Source organism: Crocodylus siamensis, chromosome 1 (genome assembly GCF_052110815.1).
Source record: "Crocodylus siamensis isolate JL-2025a chromosome 1, ASM5211081v1, whole genome shotgun sequence".
NCBI classification, from domain to species: Eukaryota; Metazoa; Chordata; order Crocodylia; family Crocodylidae; genus Crocodylus; species Crocodylus siamensis.
The window spans coordinates 167394664-167413250 of NC_143395.1; positions in this window are offsets into that span (position 1 = coordinate 167394664).

Consider the following 18587-nt stretch of genomic DNA (forward strand, 5'->3'; position numbering starts at 1 on the left):
TGGATTTCTCCTTGTCCCATATGGTTACCCTACCTAGATCCCATTCCTGGATCTATCTGTGCCCTGCAACCTGGCTATCTGGCATGTGCTCTGCTGGCTGTTTGCATGGGGTTGCAGCCCTGAGGGTAGGAAGGTCATACTCGGAAGGGTGGGAGAGGGAGTTGTTTTGGTGCCAGGACTGCCTCCTGGGCAATGGAGTTTAGGGGGTGGGAACTTTGTCCACAGAGAATGGCAGGGTGAAGGATGGAACGCTACATCCTGGGATGCTGGAAGACTGCAACTTGGGTTGTGCATCTGCTTCTTCTTTAATTTTTTTAACTACTTTTTATCCTTCAGTAGCTGAATTCCTTCATTTCACCATCTTGCCCCACCCCTGTTTCCTTTTCACCTTACGTTTCATTACCCACCCCCATCCTATTAACTCTGTCTCCTAGCTTCATGTTCCCCCAACCCATCTCTCACACCCCACCACCTACAGCAGGGACAGAAGCCTGTCCTGTCTTACCAGCCTTGTAGTGGCAACCCAGCTCCAGCCTCTAGTCAGGCCCCTGCTCACCAGCCCTATAAGTAGGAAGTCATAGCTGTGCAGGTAGACAGTCAGGGAAGGTTTTTAGCCTTAAGGTGTGACTATTCCCACCTTGAACTAGCACTAACACCATTCAACATTTGAGTAGCTTGAAGTGCAATGTGTAACAAGACCCTAACACAGATCAGAGATAAACCTTCCCTGGAGGTACATAACTTTAAGATTCCTAAAATGTGTTTAAAACTATTTTCAGGTGTTAATGTGCAGCTAATCCAAGGGTTAAGAGCTCCAGGAGCCACCTACAATTAATGTATAACACGGCCCTTAAATTGCTTTTCCCTTCTTTGGTTGCTGCCTTGTCCTCTAGGTTATTTAACATAAGGAAAGAGTCTTCAATTAAGAGAAGAGTTTGCTAGGTTAGCAGAGCCCTCCCATTATTTATTTTTATACTAAAGCTGAACTGATCTGTTTGTTTTTTAACCTGATTCAAGTATAAACTACTTATACATTTTTCTTTTTCTAAAATCCTAATATTTGTTTTTTCTTAAATTCCCTCAGTAGCCTGGAATGTATTAGTAAAGGAAATGTATCCATTATTCCATTTATGAGTGATCAGTACTTCTGCAGTTTTAAAGGTGGAAGATAGGTATTCTTCTATCATGCTATGTATCTGGTGGGTTTGGGGTTTTTTTTTGATCACATGGGAAATCAAAGTAAATCCTCCTGATAGCTCAGCAGATCATTTTCTGTGATTCTTCACTATTTCACACCTGTGAAAGGTAAGATATGAGAAGTGAAATCCTGGATTACAATTACCTTTTTATTAATCTGGCATTGATCTAATATGAGATTAAAAATAGTGAAGCATGAAATCATTGCAGAGGAAGCATGCTGCTAAATGGCAAAGATCATGTGATAGTTGTTGTGCCTGTGACCAGATGGATGTATTGAGATACTGTTAAAAATTCTCTTGAGTACTAAGGTAAACTAAGACATCTGCTCCAATGGATGGGAGAGAGCATCAGCCAACCAATCTGTAAATGTATTGGAGTAAGTCTGAATGCTATTGTATGATCCGCTTTCAGCACACTTCTACAAGCAGCAAGAAATGCTCCCAGTAATATGCAAGGGGGATTTGGGCATGAATTAAAAATAAATAAAAACACACTGTATCTGGACTGACCTACACAAATAACCAGGGTGAGACAGAGAGAATGAGGTAGCCATCAGTCCTCCTATGATATGTCTGCCTGAGGTGGAGAAATTGGTAATGGTGTTGCTTCTACTGATCTAGGTTATTATGGAGAAAGTCAGTGAATAAGATTCAAGTGACTTGAATACAGCATGACATCAGTAAGTGATAATAATGAGAGCCCTTCCTTTTACTGCTGAGTGGATTTTACAACACATTGCAAGGACTGATGGGAAACTGTTCTTATCTGTGCTGTACTTAATGCCTGTCTGTGGTCTGATGGTGATCTCATGAAATCTTGCCTGTTGCATCCAGCTTGGTCTTGCAAGTGAATTGGCTATGTTTTGGGAGAAGGTAGGTTGCTTTCCCCTTACTTTCCTGCTTGCCTTGTCAGGGTGAGACTATTGGCAATGGCTGGATCATTGACCAGGACCACGGCAGGATAGGTGCATCTTTTTTTACCTTGCTGCTTCTCTCTTCCTAACTCTCACCCCCTAAACTGGAGGAATGTGTTGCAAGCACCTGATTATTTTTTTAAATCTTTAAGCCGTTTGGGGGTAGTCTTCAAGGAAACTCTAAGCAAGTCACACATTATTCAGGTAAAGCAACATGATTCAGCTTTGGAAACAGTCTGCCTGGAGAAATGGAAGAGGTGAGCCTCTTTCCTGACTGATGTTACCAGGTTTGTTATAGAAAGGGGGCATTGCAGGGATGGTGAGATTTGTATATTCAAAGCAAGTACTAGATAACCACAAACGTCTGTCTATTCATGTTATGTAGGGTGGGAAGCTTGTGAAATATCAGAAGCCAAACAGCTGGGGGCTTGAATGAGAGACCTCAACAGGGAAAACAAGTTGCTGTCATAAATTGTGCTAGTGACTCAACAATTGGTGCTCTCTCTCTCTCTCTTTTTTTTTTTTTTTTTGAGCCTTCATTGAGCCAGTGCTCCTGTCAATGCACTGAGATTCGGTCATTTGGATGAGAAATAAACTGGGCGCTTGACCACTTGTGGTCTTGGCTACATTCTAGTTTGCTTAATTACATTCTGGCCTAAATTCCCCCTAAGGTGAAACCTTCTGTTGTCCTGTTCCTAGGCTATTGCAAAGTTAGATAAATATATGTGGGTATGATGCATGTGTCAGTGTTGGATGCATTTAAGTGGTGAAAAAATTAATTCTAACTGTGTTTAATTTGTAGGGAGGAGAGGGGGCCAAAAGTTGCTGTATAAAGATATTCTTGTAGTGAGGAGATTTTTCCTGTGTTTTACAAACATTGGGAGTGTAAAGGAAAATATGCTAAAGAAGTAAAGTAGCCTCATCTGCAGTTACAGCTAAATGAGAAACATTCACACAAGGTTTTGATGCATGTCAACCTATGCAGATTGTCTTTCCACCTTTGGTTGATAGTCTAACTTCTTGATTATCCCTGGGTAGATGTGGTTTAAGAGAACATGGGTTGATAATGAAGCCATAGTGGTAAGGACAGGGTACTTTCAACTGAAAAAGCTATATGCTACTTAAGAGTTCAGGGCAGAGTTACACTACTGAAATGTGCAAATGGTGAATATAAATGCCAGCCCCTTGTAGAAGTTTACAGTAATAATTGTTCCAAAGACTGGCAGAAATTTACTCAACATGCAAAAACTCTGGGTAGGGGTCTTTTGGAGCAGGGAATACCACCTTCCTATTTAAGATATAAATGCAAAAGTACTAGTTTTGGCCCTACATATGTAAGAAAGAATGGAATGTACTTGGGGAGGAAGTAAAACAGAGTACTTGAAAAGCTACTTAAGTGAAGAAGGAGCGTGAGAGAGAAACGCTGGCTGAGAATGAAGAGCTGTTTGTTAATGCACTCTAAGTTCTGAGAGTTTTACAAGTTGAACTTTGCAATTTAATAGCCCTGGTTAAAAAAAAGTTTTAAATAAGACTAGGATATACTGTCTTGGGTCTGTTTCAATTTCTTTCCGTTCCAGGTGGGGAATACCCCACTCATAGAGATGAAACTTTTCCAAACCTTTCACTCTCTTACAGGGTTGTTGGTTATAGCCGTGTTGGTCTAAGGACCTAGATAAACAAGGTTCTTTGCATACAAGTGATTTTATATTAGACCAACTAAATACTTGGCAAAATTTGTTCTTTGCAAGCTTTTGGGTGCACACTTGTGCCTGAAAGCTTGCATAGAAAATCTGTGCCTGAAAGCTTGCAAAGAACAATTTTTCAAACTATTTAGTTGGTTGCATAAATTCGATACATCTTTTATTAAAAGAACCTTGTCTGTCACTCTGACAATATTTTGTAGCCGTGTATCTTGTAGTGGCATATAAAGAAGAGGTATTGAGGGTGGCTGGCTTTCTCACTTTCGGACCCAGTCCTCTAAAGTCTTGTAAATTTTTTTGCAAGCTAGAACTCCAGGAACTATGGCCAGCACAGTACATAGAGTCTTGCTCCCCAATTTACTGTTCAGTTATGGACCCCTTAAGAACATGTGGCCTTTAAAAGGCAGTTATATGGGACTTTTGTCTTCTGTGATTTTAGATCACTTTCTTCATTGCTTAACATAGTCTAAGATGGTAATTTATGCACCCTGACAAGGCAATAGTGGTGGGCTGGAATTGCTGAAATATCAAATATAACATCTCTGAAATGGGTCATGGAGTTTCTTTTTGCATTAGCTGCATGTCAAGAATAGGCATGTTGCATTTCCTGAATGAAATGTGCATCTTGGGACTTAGACCAATGTGTGAGGAAGGTTCCTAGCAATGGCAGGCAGCTGGAAAGAACCTATTAGATTCATGCTAGGTTTCGTTATGATAAATATGCTACAACCATGACACCTTTCACAGAAGAATCTCAAAGTCTTTATAATGCTTCTCCTCATGTACATAAACACTGTACCTCCCATGAGTGAACTAAGTAATCCCAGCCAAGGTCATACAACTGATTAGTGACTGTAGGAGAGCTGGAACTTGTAAGTCAAGTACTGGAAGTTCGAACTTATTAAATTGTAGTCCTGGCTCCATTCTGCAGCTGGTTAGTGACTAATACATTGAGTAGATAGTAAAATGGGGGCCCTTTTACTTGAATCCATGGCAAATTAAGTCCTGAACTGCATTCTGCTCCCTATATGCAGCTAAAATGCCAGAGCAATTTTAGCTTCAATTAGGTGACACTAAAATCCTGTTAGTACTTCTTACTAATCTCTTTTTTACTGCTGTACAAATGGTAAAAAAAATAGTCCTTTGCATCCTTAGCTTTAAAAGAAGAGAAGCACATATGATGTTGCCACTGGCTTATTATCCTATATTTAACATAGCCATGATTACATAGAGATCTACAAGTGGGTAGGGTCTGATAAGCAGTTCAAGTTCTCTGCATAGAAATAGTACTAAAATAGTTTCAGTGTTGTTTCTAATTGCAACAGATGAGCAGCCTGGCTCATTAATCCTCCCCTATCAGCAGTACATAACTTGTCTGCACCAGAATAGCCCTGATCTCAGCAATCCTGCATTCAGCCTTGAGCTTGGGTTTTCGACGTATTTGGAAAAGGCAAGCTTCCACAGCGGGACCAAAGGGACTTTCATTCAGCTGAGCTGGCTTTATATGGCTGAGACCACACAGAACCCATAGAGGTTTGTGTCATTTTTCAATAATAAGTGAATACAAAAGTTTGTATATTTTTGATGAACTTTACAGTGCATTAGTGAGCAACAATGCCACGTGCCCTTTGGCAAGTCCTCACAGAACAGACATGCTCTGAAGGCAAGCTTGCTCCCACGCTGCCTCTCCAGCAGTGAGCAAGACCCGTTGTCTCTATGGGTGGATGAGTGATTAGACACACTGAACTACTCGGTGTTTGGGTCAGTCTACTGAAGCAGCCAACCTTTGTGCCTATTACTGTCAACTATAGCAGTGCAGGGACCTGCCTACTGAGCCCATCAGAGCTATTTTCACTATTCTACATTGTTTAATTCCTTAGCTTTTAAATGCACACAATAGGGGAAGGGGCAAAATGTTGACATACGATTGTTTTCCTGGGGAACACTGCAAAACTTGTTATAAAACAACAGGTTGTATGGAGGAAATGACATCTGTTGTTCAGGGGTGAAATATTCATTCCTCTGCTGTCCCTAAAGACTTGGCTTGTATCTATTTTAAGTAAATCAATGGGACTTACTCTCTTCAGTAGCCACTATAGGGGCTTTTGAAAATGTTACTCAACTTTAATAACACATAGTGCTTATATGGAACTTCTGAGATGTATATCTCAAAGCAATTAGTGGTACAAAGTGTATGGTCTCTCTCTGACATATGGGAAACTGGAAACATAAAAGCCAAATGACATTCCCTAGCTCAAACAGTGCTCATATAAATTCTCAGGGGATATATAAAGTTCCTGCATGTTCTGACTCAGGCAAAAGACATTAGTTAAAATAAAGATAGATCTGGTAGGGAAGCTATAGCTTCAACAACCTGCTCTGCTCACTTCTGAATGGCAAAATAAGAACTTAGATTTTGAGGCCCCAAGTGCCTATAGCTTCCCTTATGCTGTGTACTTGTAGCAGGAGACCTGGCTCCTGGGGTGGGTTAATGCCCATTGAAGGCTATGATTATTTTTCCTGAGCTAATTTCTTCATGTGAGGTGTACAGCTCCCATTCATGTAAAACACAGATAAGCAAGATCCAAAGCACTCCTTCTAAGTCAGTAGCTCTCTACCCACAGCAATCCTTTCTTTTGCAATTCTGCTTTCTATTAGCTGCTATTGATAATGTAGTTCCTATTTCACAACCCTGCAGACAATTTTTAACTCTAGCTAAAAACATTAATGCAGGTGTGGAAACATCAACTCAGATGTCAACATGCTCAAGGAATTATTTGAGAAAATTATTCTGGCACATGTCCATGAGGGGCCAGGAGGGGAGGTCATGCTTAGGGGCAACCAACATGGGTTCATTAGTGGAAGGTCCTGTCAGACCAACCTGGTGGCCTTCTACGACCAGGTCACCAAATTGTTAGATGCAGGGGTAGCAGTGGACATAGTCTTCCTGGACTTTCGGAAGGCCTTCGACACTGTCTCTCACCCCGTTCTCATTAAGAAACTGGGGGACTGTGGTGTCGACACCCACACAGTCATTGGGTCACCAACTGGCTGGAGGGCTGCACCCAGAGAGTGGTGGTGGATGGGTCATTTTTGGCCTGGAGGGACGTGGGCAGTGGGGTTCCGCAGGGCTCGATCCTTGGGCCCGCACTGTTCAACATCTTCATCAATGACTTGGACGAGGGGGTAAAAAGCACCCTGTTCAAATTTTCTGATGACACTAAGATGTGGGGGGATGTGGGCATGCTAGAAGGGAGAAATAGGCTACAATCGGACCTAGAAAGGTTACAAGGGTGGGCGGACAAGAATAGGATGGGAGTCAACACCGACAAGTGCAAAGTGATGCACCTGGGGAAGAACAACCGGCACCATACCTACAGGCTGGGGAACTCCCCTCTTGTCAGTACAGAAGTAGAAAAGGATCTTGGAGTCATCATTGACTCCAAGATGAACATGGGCCAGCAGTGTGGGGATGCAGTCAGGAAGGCCAACCACACCTTGTCCTGCATCCACAGATGCATCTCAAGGAGGTCCAAGGAGGTGATCCTCCCCCTCTATGTGGCACTGGTCAGGCCACAGCTGGAGTACTGCATCCAGTTCTGGGCGCTGCACTTCAAAAGGGATGTGGACAGCATGAAGAGGGTCCAGAGGAGGGCCACTTGCATGATCAGGGGGCAGCAGGGCAGGCCCTACGAGGAGAGGCTACGGGACCTGAATCTGTTCAGCCTCCACAAGAAAAGGCTGAGGGGGGATCTAGTTGCCTGTTACAAACTAGTCAGGGGGGGATCAGCAGGCACTGGGGAAGTCCCTGTTCCCCCGAGCACTGCCAGGAGTGACCAGGAATAATGGTCACAAGCTGGCAGAGGGTAGGTTCAGACTAGACATCAGGAGGCACTACTTCACGGTCATGGCGGCTGGGATCTGGAACCAACTTCCAAGAGAAGTGGTGCTGGCTCCTACCCTGGGGGTCTTTAAGAATAGGTTAGATTTACACTTTGCTGGGGTTGTTTGACCCCAGTAATCTTTCCTGCCATGGCAGGGGGTCAGACTAGATGATCTACTCAAGTCCCTTCTGACCCTAGAAACTATTAAACTATAAGGCAGGGACAGAAGTTGCATATAAATGGTTTAAGTGATCAGAACAGAAAGTCAGTTTCAAAATGACTGAAACTGGTTCAAGATAAACCTGGTTGAATGTAGTATCAGACTTAACTGATTTGGGTCACCCCAGTTTATGAAACTTCTATCCCAGACCTCTTCCTGGTTCAAGTAAATTGGAATCCCCCAGCATGCTTTGCAGCCCTGGGCTGGGCTGTGCTTTCTGCTCCAGAGAGCAGACCTGGCCCCAACCCTCTGCTCCTTAGCTGGAGCATTGAGGGATGGCTTACTTCCCTGATCCCAGCAAACCCCAGCTGGGGTCTAAGGCCAGTGTGGAGTTAAACCCCTGAGTACAGGGCTGTTTTGCTCTGCTGGCTTGCTTACTGCTGGCTGCAACTGTGGACTACAAATCCCAGAGATACCTAGAAGGAGGAAGAGGAAGTGATGAGCAACCCTGCAGAGTCCTACTGCTGTGATTGTGGACTGCAAAGCCCAGAGACCTTGGGGAAAGCAAGAAAAGGAAGCAAACACAGCCCATGATGGCTATGTGCCAGAGAGCTGTGCTCTAGTGCTACCCCCCCAGCTTCTGGCTTGAGCCACTGCAGACAAGTAGCTGCATTTCCTGAATCAAAAGTGAATGTCTGTTCGTTTGCTTATTGGTTCAATCTTTGTAGTTTAGACTAACCTGCAAAGACTGAATCAATTTAGCCTCAGGCTTTTTGACTGTCTGTACTTAGCTCAAGAGGGCTAGGTTGTGTCTTATGAATCTGAAAGGGATATACATTTAATTCTAACGAAAACAGGACTGAAGAAACAACATCTTTTGATTATTTTTGCCTATTTGTGTTTTTTTTTTTATACATAATATATGATATAGCAAATTAATGCAAATTATAGTTGTTTTTATTTCGATCTTAAACTGAATAATGTAGCCCTAGGTCCCTAGTATATTAGGAAAGCTTCTAGTTTATTTTTTGACCTGGAAAATAATGTGTTGTGTTTTATGTAAAGATGCAGCACACCATTTGCACCCTTCTTTTCAAAATCTTAGATCTGGCCATGTTCACACTCACCCTGTCTTAGACCAGTACCACCTCCTGTCATCTCATGAAACAACATTTTATAAATATATACCCCACCCTGAGTTGAATGCCTGTTGACATCTGTGCTGAGCCTGTCTGTTTGTATCTAACCCCTTCAGACCCCAGGCCAATTAAATTACTTAACTAAAATAGTGGTTTCATTTTGTTATCACCTTTGCCTTTAATATGCCTTAGATGAAGACCACACTGCTCATGTAGGGATGCCAGGATCAGGAAATTGGGATAAATGACTTCTGAAATCTCATTAAATCAAAAAAGACCATTTAAAGTATTTTCCTCCTCTTAACCACACCTGGTCACTTCAAATCTGGAATGATTTCAGAAATACTTTGTCAGAGTAGGCAAACTTTTAAGTGGTTGTGGGCTGCATGCCCACATGGACGGCATCAGCGAGGGCTACACAAGAGCATGCCATGGACCCCAAGCTGTATGAGGGCCCCTACCACTGCATCACATTCCTGCCTAGGCACCCTGCCACTGCTGAAACATGCATCTGTGTGGCCCTGGACTCAGCCTCTGCTCCTTGTACTGGACACCTCTGCCCTGTGTCCTGGGCTGGGGACAAGAAGAGGCAACTGGAGGAGGGAGAGTAACTCCAGAGCCTCCAACTTCTGTTGTAGTGGACCTCATGTGCTGCATGGAGCCCTCTAGCCACCAGTTGGATAGCTGTGCTCTAGGTATACATGTCCTCAATTTAATTATATTCTGACAATTTAAAAATTGTTGTATGGTTTCAATTGGAAGTGGTGGTGTTCTTTACTGAGACTGTTGCTGAGTGGTATTCAAGAGCTGCTGTGTTCCACCCCAGAAGTGGTTGAATTGCTTCATAGCTGTAATTTTTTTAAGTATTTTGGAAAGAAAGTTATTTAAGCTAAGATATGATAAGACCTTCTGTAAATGATGGTATGGTACTTTGGGGGTTTTAGTTGCCATTGGCATTTCTCAGCCCAAGGTGTTCATCTTACTGAACACTGACAAGTGACATTGTAAAGAGAGACTGCAGTTCCTCCTCTTCTTTCCCTCTGTCCCCACAAAGCGAGACCGCACCCATAGATAGTAGCACGTAGCCAGTTCCAGGTTCTTCACATTTATTTTATGCTTGAGAGGCATCTTTCTGATGGAAAAATGTTACTGGTGCATTTCTGACCAGCTCTTTTTTTAAAGAAAAAGGTTATGGAAAGACTGCCAAGGGGGGATAACATGTGATTATGGAATTAGACCTTCATGATGCAAACATACAAGGGACTGAATTGCAGTGACAATGGCAATATTTAATATGGTCTCTTTCTAACTTCTGGGTGATCTTGCCCTTCTAGTGTGTGTGTGCACATGCATGCACTGCACATGTGTAAAATATTGATCACTAGGGCTTCCTAGGCCTTATGCCAATATAAATAATGCTAAGTAGATTGTCAAGGTCTAATTTCAGAAGAAACGTATACATGAAGCCTTCATGCTTATTTGCTGGGTATCTAATGGATATCTCTGTGTCTATCTGTTCCATTAAAATTGTTGAGGTAGAGACGGAGGGCAATAGAGGGAAAGTGGCTGAGATTCTCCTCAAAACCATAAAAGGCCCAGTATATTTCTCTACTGTCTTTGAAGCAGGGCTGGAAGCAAATTGTGACTCATAGAGCAATATTATGGCACCGCAGTTATACACCCTCACTCTACTGGGGAGGTAAGCTGCTCCAACCTATTTCCTGGGGCAGATGTAATTCTCTTGTTGGTTCATCTAGGCTGAACAGTAAGCTGTACAGAAAGCTCTAAAGCTTCATCTACACATTGGGGAGGGTGAGCAGTAATCCAGCAGCAGCTGCCAGATTTGGCATCATAGGCAGCATGAATAAATGGGTTTCTTATCCCATGGTAGTATCGCCAGAAGAGCTTTGGCTTCTTCAACCAAGGGATGTTCTTCCAAGAATTGGGAATGCTGAGAAGAGATGAGATCCACCTGATGAAGACAGGGAAGAGCATCTTCATAGTTAGGCTTGCTAAGCTAGTGAGGAGGGCTTTAAGCTACGTTTGCCAGGGGATGGAAACCAAAGCCCTGAGGTAAGTGGAGAAGTGAGAGACCTGGAGGAAGAGCAAGCAGGAGGGGGCAACAGGAGAGGTGCTCTCATACTTCTTAAGAAATCAGGGCAATCAACTAGTTATTTCAGGTGCCTGAACACAAATGCATGGAGCCTGGGAAACAAACGGGAAGAACTAGAAGTCCTTACACAATCACGGAACTATGATGTGATTGGAGTAACAGAGACTTGGTGGGATGGCTTGCATGACTAATTCACTGTCATGAATGGGTACAAACTATTTAAGAAGGACAGGCAGGGGAGAGGAGGAGGAGTTGCATTTTATGTAAAAGATCCATATGATCACTCAGAGCTCCAGTATTAAAAAGGAGATAGGCCTGTTGAGTGTCTCTGGGTTAGGGTCAGAGGGGAAAGCAACAAGGGCAATGTTGTGGTGGGGAACTGTTATAGACTACCAGACCAGGAGGAAGTGGTGGATGAGGCTTCTTCAAGCAGCTAGTGGAAGTTTCCTGATCACAGGCCTTGGTTCTCATAGAGGACAATCACCCTGACATCTGCTGGGAGGGTAATACAGCAATGTGCAAGCAATTCAAGATGTTTGTGGATAATTTTGGAGACAACTTCCTGGTGCAAGTGCTGGTGTGCCCAACTAGGGGCCATGCTCTTTTTGATCTGTTGCTCACAAACAGGGAAGAATTGGTGGGGAACATGCTAGTAAATGGCAACTTGGGCAGCAGCAACCACGAGATGACTGAGTTCAGGATCCTGAAGAAAGAAAGAAAGGAGAGCAGCAGAGTAAAGACTGAGTCACGCTGCACCCATGCAACGTGGCAGCTGCTGTGTGGGTGCCAGGTGGGGTGAGGGGAGGCAATCCTTGCTTCCCCCTGCTGCATGGTGGGGCTCTGCCATAAATGCCCAGAGGTCCCAGTTGCATCCAGTGAGTGCAGGGCTTTTTTTTTCTTAAGTGCCAGGACTAGGGTGAGGCCAGGCAGGGCATGAGACTGGGCAGGGCAGCCATGGGGGCTTCTCCCATGGCTTTTCCTGCCCAAGGAGAGGCAGACACAGCTGGCAGAGCCACAGGAGAACCTGCAGCCATCCGGCTGTTCCTGCCTCTCCCCGCCTCTCCCCAGCTGATCCGAATCACCAAATCTCTCTGAATCAGCACCTAATCTTCCAAAGCCGATTTGACCGAATCAGTTCAGGACAGTGATCCAAATCTCTGAATTGGCTGAATCCCAATCCCAATCCAAATTGAATACTTCCCTGTTCGCACAGGCCTCCTAGCTAGTGTGACCGAAGACCAACTTGGCTTAGCAGGGAACTCTTCAGTAAACTAAATCACAAAAAGAAGTGGAAACTTGGACAAATAACTAGGGAATTCTGTACGAGTATTGCTCAGGCATGCACGGATGAAGTCAGGAAGGCCAAATGCAACTGGAGTTGCAGCTAGCAAGGGATGTGAAGGGTATCAAGAAGGGTTTCTATAAGTACGTTGGTACCAAGAGGAGCATGAGGGACAGTGTGGATGCTTTACTGAATGGAGGAGGTAACCTTGTGACAGAGGATGGAGGAAAGGCAGAAGTACTCAATGCCTTTTTCACCCCAGTCCTCATGGGCAAAGTCAGCTCCCAGACTACTGCACCAAGCAGCACAGTTTGGGGAGGAGGTGATCATCCCTCAGTGGTGAAAGAACAGGTTGGGAACTACTTAGAAAAGTTGGATGTGTGCAAGTCCGTGGGGCCAGATGCCATACACCTGAAGGTGCTAAGAGAGTTGGCTGATGTTACTGAAGAGCCACTGGCCATTGCATTTGAAAACTCATGGCAATCGGGAGAGGTCCTGGATGACTGGAAAAGGGCAAACATAGTGCCTGTATTTAAGAAAGGGGAAAAGGAGGATCCAGGGAACTACAGACCAGTCAGCCTCATCTTGGTTCCTGGAAAAATCATGGAGCAAATCCTCAAGGAATCCATTTCTAAGCACTTGGAGGAGAAAAAGGTGATTAGGAACAGTCGGCATGGATTCACCAAGGGCAAGTCATGCCTGACGAACCTGATTGCCTTCTATAATGAGGTGACTGGTGGATGTGGTGTACCTTGATTTTAGCAAGGTTTTTTGATACAGTCTCTCACAGCATTTTCTCAGGCAAGTGAAGGAAGTAGGGTCTGGATGAATGGACTGTAAGGTGAATAGAAAACTGGCTGGAGCATCAAGTTTAGTAATCAGTGGCTCAGTGTCTAGTTGGCATCTGGTATCAAGTGGAGTGCCCCAGAGGTGGGTCCTGGGGGCCAGTTTTGTTCAATGTCTTTAATGACCTAGAAGGTGGCATAATTTGCAGATGACACCAAGCTTGGTGGAGTAGTAGATATATTGGAGGGTGGGGCTAGGATTCAGGGTGACCTAGACAAATTGGAGGATTGGGCCAAAAAGAATCTCATGAGGTTCAACAAGGACAAGTGCAAAGTCCTGCACTTAGGACGGAACAATCCCATGAACCACTACAGGCTGGGGACTGACTGGCTGGACAGCAGCTACATAGAAAAGACCTGGGGTTTACAGTGGACAATATGTTGAAGATGAGCCAGCCATGTGCCCTTGTTGTCAAGAAGGCTAATGGCATTCTAGGCTTCACTGATAGGGGTGTTGCTAGTAAGTCAAGGAAAATGATTATTTCCCCTGTATTCAGCACTGGTGAGGCTACATCTGGAATACTGTGTTCAGTTTTGAGCCCCCCACTACAGAAAGAATGTGGACAAATTGAAGAGAGTCCAGCAGAGGGCAACAAAAATGCTGAAGGGGCTGGGGCACATGACTTATCAGGAGAGGCTGAGGGAACTGGGCTTATTTGTTCTACAGAAGAGAAGACTGAGAGTGGATTTAATAGCAGGCTTCAAGTACCTGAAGGGGGTTCAAAAGATGATGGAGCTAGACTGTTCTCAGTGGTGACAGATAACAGAACAAGGAGCAATGGTCTCAAGTTGCAGCAAGGGAAGTTTAGGTTAGATATTAGGAAGAATTTTTTCATTAGGAGGGTAGTAAAACACTGGAACAGGTTACCCAGAGAGGTGGTGCAAGTCCTTGGAGGTTTTTAAGACCTGGCTAGACATGGCTTTGGCTGGGATGATCTAGCTGGGGATGGCCCTGCTTTGAGGAGGGGGTTGGATTAAATGACCTCCTGGGGTCCCTTCTAACCATAATTTTCTATGATTCTGTCATGATGCCCCTATCTTTTCCCATGCGGGCATGCATCCAAACTCAGAACTGAGGTTTTAGCTTCTTTACCTTCATTTCCCCATCTGTAAAATAAGGGTAGGAAGCTGCCTACTTGCCAAAGACTCAGTGTGCCCAATATATTATTCCTGGTAATGTGTGTTGTGAGCCTCATGGGGAAGGTTTGATCCACAGAGGAAATATTATTGCACTTCTTCTGTGAGGTCTTTGGGTTGTGGACTGTGTCTCCTTGCATGTGCATGAACAACAACTAACACTGAGTTTGGCAGCAGAATATAAATGAATAATAATAGATAAATTTTGCCTATAACACTTTGGTATTGTCTGAGAGTTCTGGACTATATCAGTGTTCCATTTGCAATTCATGGCATGATTTGTTCCATTATGAATGAACTATATTTGGGTTTGTTTCTATTTTAATTGAACAGGCCCACAAGTCTCTGCCACATGACTTTATGAAGAACAAGCCTTTTCTTCTGTGTTCCCCCACCACTGGCTGCTGTTTGGGAACATGCTATGAGAGAAAACGCTGTTTCTAGTCACTAGTGTGCAATCTAGACTACAACAGAATACCTGTATGTATAATAAATGGAATTCATACTTTGCAATATTTAGAAAGGATTTCTATTACTGTCTTTTTTTCCTAGGGTAAATTATTTTCCTCTTAATATCATGAGGAAAGGTTTCTTTGTGACCCCGATGCCTTTAGCACATATAATTATCAGCTTTATTTGGGGTAAGGCAAATATCAAAGCACAGCAAAGACAGACAGTGAAGGCCTTAGACAGGGTGTGATTAGTGACTTAATAAAAGGAGACCTCATGCTCCAGAGGAAAGTGTTGTCAAAAAGATCAGGCAAGGAGGAATGAGAAGACAAAGCTGGAATGTCTGTGATGACAGGGAGCAAACTAGATGCTGGTGCAGAGAGCTGTAGTACACTATAGGAAAATTAGCTAGAGATATACTGGATGTAGAAAACAGGTTTTGTCGCAATCATGAGTTAGTCACCTAGAGAAATTTGCCATTATGCGGGATGCCGAGACAGAAGGATGGAAAGGGTGGACTTTGCTTTCTTTTTTCTTCATCTAAATCAGAGGTGTCAAACTGATCAGGCCCTACAGACCAGATGAGTGATGTGGAGCTGGTCAGCAGGCTGGATCAGGCCCACAGACCCCCTTTCCTCTTCTGTCCTTTCTCCTCCTGCCTCCCCCAGCATGCCTGGCACACCACCTGCTCCAGTCAGTTTGGTACATGTGCTGTGAGCAGCATGAGTCCCAGAGTGGTCAGACCAGGCATCACATGTGGCACAGTCTGGCCAGGCACATATAGCGGGGATCCTCGACCAGCTGGGGGGGGTGCTGCACTGCATGTGGTGCCCATTTCAGTGGGACTGCACCAATGTGGCATCTAGTCTGGGAATGGCACTGTGCACGGCACCTGCTCCAGCTGGCCCAGGACCTACGTTGCACCTGGGACTTGCAGGTGCTGCATGGGGGTGCAGGGAGCCCCTGATCTGCCTGCCAGATGACAGGAGGCGGGTGCTGCTGGCTGGGACTAGTGCTAAAGTCAGTAAGTTTGGCTTTGAAACTTGAAATGTTTCAGAACTTTCGAAATATTTCAAGTTCCCTTGTTTCGTTTCAAAGCTGTTTGAAGGCTTTTGTTTCATTTCGATTTCACTTTTTTTGAGCTCGAAATGCATCGAAACAGCTTCAAAATGAAACGCTGGGCAGAATTTTGCACAGCCCTATTGTATAGAGAAGCAGACGGTCAAGTCCAAATTAATGGGCACCTAAGCAGGGCCTTTACGAATCCGTAAGGGGGTGAGGAGGAGTGGGACAGAGTGAGATAAGGGTGCCCCCTGTTGCCATTACTATCTGTGTCCAGCATAGAGCTGTTAGCGCAAAGATAAAACCAGAGAAGGTTATAAGTGAAGTAAAGTACTGGGAGGGGGAGAGGTAAAATGCATGCTATACATGGATGATATAAATGTAGTAGTTGGAGAGAAACTTTAAATGAAAAGGTGCTGAAGCATACATCAGAGTATGGAGAATCAACAGGGGCTAAACTAAATAGATTGAAAAATCCCATATTGGGAGTGGAGAACTGGAGGGACTCGAAGAAGCTGGGCCTTCAAAAAAGAGAGAAATCAGTGTGAGGGATCCAGATGGATGCCTAATGGAAAGGTAATACAGCATAGGAAAAAACGATGGCAAGGGTACAGCAAATACTTTGGTAATGGTCTGGAAGGACACTGTTCTTTATTTAAGGGGTTGGCTTTTATTGAAAGAGAGTGCGTGAAGCTGGGGCTGCATTAATTGAAATAGTACATTGATTAGGGCAAGAAAGAGATTGGGGAGGAAGAAGCAGAGAAGAATGAAGGAAAAAGGACTGGGCACGTGTTTCACTGAACTAACAGAGGACTGATGGGAGGGGCAGAGAGTTTCAGGTAGTTACTGAGCTAATAGTTTTTCATGGGGTTCTGTATGAAGAAAAAGTTTGGTGAGGGTTTTTTGTTGCGGGGGGAGTTGATGTATGTTGGTTAAGGTTTTTATAGCATAATTGTATGTTTTTTGATATGTTGTTGTTTTTGCAATATGAAGGTTTGGTAAAACAAGGGTGCTCAATATGTGAAGCTTTGTAAGTGTAAGGTGATAAGTGTCTTTTTAATAAAATTTGTAACTAAATATAAAAGGTTCCCATCAGCATTTTTAGCACCAGAGGAAGGTACTTCCAATCCCAGTGCTTGTTCCCTCCTGGGGGAGTAACTGCCTCTCTAAGACACCCACACACACTTCCAATCAGCATGTTTGCCTCCTATGGGCCATATGCTTTATAGTTATGCTCAGTGTTGGCTGCATTTAATTAACTTTATAGTTGGTTTCCATTACTGAGCAGGATGCTTTGGCATCAGTTGAATGGTAGACAGTGTATTAGGGAGGTTTTCTTCTACATGAATGTAAGACAAAGGGCTTCCCCCCCCCACACATTGATGGGGTGGGTAAGGGCATCTTGTCCTTATATTCAAGTAAATATGGTACTACTGAATCCACTTGAACAATAACTTGCTGATTTGAGTTTGTCTCAATAGAATGGTTTGTTCTTAGTTGTTATGATAATTTTAACAATAGCTTAGTTTGAGGAATATGTTTTCTTCATTATTATTTCAGTTAAGAGTTTGAAACAAATGTGAATTAGTACCAGTTACTGTTTGTTAGGCACGTGCAAGGCGGGCCCTATTCGATTTGGATTCAGCCTGAATCGGGAACAGTGATTTGATTCGTTGATTTGGATCACTGTCCCTGATTCAGTTAGGCCAAATCCGAATCTGAAGATTCGATGCTGATTTGGAGAATTGGTGATTCAGACATAGAGACAGCTTTAAATGTTTTTTCTACATACCTCAAAGTACCAGCGTGGCTTGTGAATGGTGTGATGCTGGGGTGGATGGAGCATCCCACAGGAGTGCGGCGGGGGAGGGGCCCATGTGCTCAGTGGCGAACCTGGAAGTACCAGGCCCAGCACTGTCCCTGATGGAACCTTCTGGATCCACTGGGGAGAGCACTACCCACGACCCCCGTGGCTTGGCAATTGGCAGCAGGGGGACCCCAGGTGCCCCCTCCAGACCCAGGAGGCACCAGTCACCAAGCCAGGGGGGCAAGGGGAGGCCCCTCAGCATACTTTCTGGCAGACCCAGAAGTGGACCAAATGTGCTTCTGGTCCACTTTCAGGTCTGCTGCTGAGTGCACTGGGGAGCCCCCCACACTCCTGTGGGACACTCCATGCGCCCCAGCATTGTACCATTCACGAGCTGTCTGGTACCTAGAGGTATGTAGAAAAAACATTTAAAGCTGTGTCTACATCTGAATCTCCAAATCTTTCCGATCTCTCCAAATTGATTTGAAGGGCTCTGATTCAATTAAGAGAGAGTAAAGCGTCCTGTGATTTTGATTCAGAAATTCAGCTACTGAGTCTCTGCCAAATCAAATCAGGGACCAAAGCTTCACACATCCCTACTGTTTTTTATATGTATATTTTTAATGAAATGGGTTCAGTGCTTTTGAAGCTCAGGGGTGGATACCAGCCAGTCAACCAAAAGATCAGATCAGCCTTGCCTACTAAGTTTCAGCAGTGGTTTCAAAGTGAGTTTCCCCACAGAAATACTGAGTTTTTCAAAAATTGGCCACTAATTTTGCTAATATAACCCTGAACTGAAGACATCAAAATTAGTGGCTCATGACTTAGTTTATTGAGAGCTATTTAAAGAGAGTAGCAGCTCCCCAGCTTGTTAATTAGTGAGGGTGTCTCTGTA